Consider the following 3,772-nt stretch of genomic DNA (forward strand, 5'->3'; position numbering starts at 1 on the left):
CCCGCCCCGGAAGTGGCGCGCGCTACCCCGTCCCTACTCCACGCAGCCCCGCCTCCTGGGCAACTGCTCGGTCCTTAGCAGCCAATCAGTGACGACTGTGGTTACTTTTTTTTATTACTATTGCTATTATTTTTAAAACACTTTTTTATTGAGTGATAGTCATTTTACAATGTTGTGTCAAATTCCAGTGTAGAGCACAATTTTCCAGTTATACATGAACGTACATATATACTCTTGCTTTATTATTAACATAGATACCTTCCTTTCTTTTAAATTCTTCCTAAGACCGCTAGTAAAGCTCTTTGTATATATTGTAATTATTTTTTAATGAAGCTTGCTTTTTATATTCAATACAAATTCAATGTAGTATGTATTCATTGCAGAGAACTTTTTCCATATATATATTTTTTATTGAAGTGTAGTCAGTTTATAATGCTGTGTAAATTTCTAATGTACAAAACAATGCTTCAGTCATATACAAACATACATATATTCGGTTTCATATTCTTTTTGACCATAAGTTACAACAAGATTCGAATATAATTCCCTGCACTATGCAGCATAAACTTATTGTTTATCTATTCCATAATATCAATTAGTATCTGCAAATCTCTAACTCCCAATTTATCCCCTCCCACCTTCCCCTCCCCATAAGCACAAGTTTGTTCTCTATGCCTGAGAGTCTGTCTCTGTTTTGCAAATAAGTTCATTTGTCTTTTTTTTAAGATTCCACAGATAAATGATATCATATGGTATTTGTCTTTCTCTATCTGGCTTCTTTCACTTAGAATGACAATCTCCAGGTCCATCCATGTTGCTGCAAATAGCATTATTTTATTTTTTTTTATGGCTGAGTAGTATTTCATTGTATAAATATACCACAGCTTCTTTATCCAGTCATCGGTCCATGTACATTTAGGTTGTTTCTATGTCTTGGCTATTGTGAATAGTGCTGCTATGAACATTGGGTGCAGGTGTCTTTTTGAATGAAGGTTCTCTCTGGATGTATGCCCAGAAGTGGAATTTCTGGATCATATGGTAAGTCTATTTTTAGTCTTTTGAGGAATCTCCCTACAGATTTCCATAACGGCTGCACCAAACTACATTCCCACCAGCAGTGTAGGAGGGCTCCCTTTCCTCCACACCCTCTCCAGCATTTATTGTTTGTGGACTTCTGAATGATGGCCATTCTGACTGGTGTGAGGTGATAACTCATTGTAGTTGTGATTTGCATTTCTCCAGTGCAAAGAACTTTGATATGAAAGAAGTCTTAAAAAAAAAAAAAACTTACATCACTGAGTTCCTCCACCTGTAGAGAGTAAATAGTACTATTTCTGTAGTTCCATGCAGTAGTTTTGCTATGATATATCCTATTACAAAGTATTAATTATTGCACCTTATGTTTTGCAACCTCGAATGCACCCTGAATTTGGGGCATTTTCCATTAAAGATATTTCAAAAGCATGGTTTTCCGTTACTACCTATGTTCCAGTGAAATCATGTTCCCAGTTTATTTAATATGCTCCTTTTGATAGGTTTCATTATCTTTTTTAACATGTGGAAGTTTTATAAACCACACTTGAATGTAAATCCCAGCCCATTCCTCTGCCAGCTTCTCTGGGTTAATCCCCCAGGAGTGAAATTACTGGACCAAAGCATATGAGCTATTTGCCTCTGGGTCTGCTTGCTCTTCCTGCTTGATCTTGCTGAGCTGCTTCTAAATGATCAGTCCCCGACTGGAGCATGGCTGGAGAGAAAAGACGCCCGCCATGCCAGTCTTCTGGACCCCACCTACAAAGAGGCTGAATCGCTGGCAGCCACTTGCCCATCTCTGGCGGGCCTGGGGCAGGCTCAGCTACACTCATGCCTTTACACTTCCTGCTTCTATAAAATGGGAACTGGGACATGAGGTTGTGAGCACTTGGAAAGGATAGTCTAGCTGTGTCACAGCTGTGTGGACCCCATTGTGACAAAAGGTGCACTTTTTGTGACCAGCTGAGAACGTCTAGGACTTAAGGCAAGAAGAGAAAGAAAGGAGACAGTGTTTCCTTAAACTGTTTCTGTGAGATCGCCCACGTCACGTGGGGACAAGAGCTGCTTTAATCTTGACTGAGGTCAATGGTCAATGACTTCAAATGCAGAAGTTGGCCTGTACCCTGCTACCCCTCCCACTTTTTCCAAACGCACACAGGAATCCACTCCTGTGAGTCACCCCACCGGTTTTTCTGCCCTCAGTGCCTGGGTTTTACCTCCCCAGGTTACTGGATGCTGTGCATGTAAGTGAAGTGTTCACTGCAATTCCAGGTGTGGTTGACACCATACATCTTAAATTCCCAGGTGCATTGAATATAAGGCGCACTCTGACTTGAGAAATGATAAAACATGAAATTGAAGGAATACAAAATGTGTTTGTATTTCACCTACTTCAAATAGGATATAAAGTGGCAGTGTGTAAAATAGAGCTAAATAATTAAAATACAGATTAAAATAAGGAAAAGGGGCAGAGTACTTGGCTTCAGATCCCGATAATGTTATGATTTATGCTCTGAGGTGCTGCTCTCTGCCAAAACACAGAACAACAATAAACTGTACAATGATGTTCAGAGGATCTGGCTGGACTCAAAAGCAAGATAAACTCCACTGTGTTTCTGAAACACAAACTGCTGAGTATTGACAAAGCCACATACCTGCTGGGCTCTGGGTCCCAAGGCATAATTAAGACACAAGGCCAGAAACAGAACCAGGCTTCCTATTTGAAAGCAGGGGAGAGGGGAGTCACCCCTACGTCAAAGAGGAGTCTGAAAAATCTGCTTCATCCATTTCATTGGGCAACAGCTTCTGTGAGGGTGTGGCCCTGGGACAAGGGAGAACATCGAATATCATTAATCTTTTGCCCCCTAGTTGAGAAATAGGCCCCAGAGGACCAGGAATTGTGAACCACCATCACCAATATAAAAACATTTCTGTACTGCACACCAGACACAATTGGAATGACCCCGCACTGCTGGGTTCTCATCAGAAACCATAGGAGTCAGAAGTCAGTGGGAAGATAGATTCAAAGTGCTGAAATAAAAAGATTATCAACCAAGAATTCTATACCCAGCAAAACTGTCTTTCAGAAATGTAGGGAAAATTAAGATATTCCCAGGTAAATAAAACTAGAGAGAATTCATCACTAGCAAACCTACCCTCCAAAAAAATAATTCAGAGAGGTCCTTCAGGCTAAAATGAAAAGACATTAGACAGTAACTGGAATTCATATAAAGAGCCCCAGTAAAGGTATCAACATAGGTAAATATAAAAGACAGTGTAAGTTTATTTTTGTAACTCTTTTTTCTCCTGTATTACTTAAAAGACAATTGTGTAAAGCAATTATTATAAATCTATGTTAATGAGCATACAATATATTAAAAATGTAATTTGCATGACAACAATATCATAAAAGAGGTGAAGAGATGGAGCTATTTAGGGAGCAAAGTTTTCTAAACTATTGCAGTTAAGTTAGTATTAATCCAAACTAGATTTTTATAAGTCAGGACGTTAGCTGTAATCCTCAAGGCAACCATTAAGTATAATTCAAAAATATGTGCAAAAAATGACAAGGGAATTAAAATGGTACATTAGAAAATATCTACTTTACATGCAAGAAGGAAGTGATGGAGGAATAGAGGAACAAAAAGTAGGACATATGGAAAATAAATAGCAAAGTGGCAGATGTAAGTCCTACTTTATCAATAATACGTTAAATGTAAATGGATTAAACGTTCCACCT

The sequence above is a fragment of the Camelus ferus genome, chromosome 12 (assembly GCF_009834535.1).
Source record: "Camelus ferus isolate YT-003-E chromosome 12, BCGSAC_Cfer_1.0, whole genome shotgun sequence".
NCBI classification, from domain to species: domain Eukaryota; kingdom Metazoa; phylum Chordata; class Mammalia; order Artiodactyla; family Camelidae; genus Camelus; species Camelus ferus.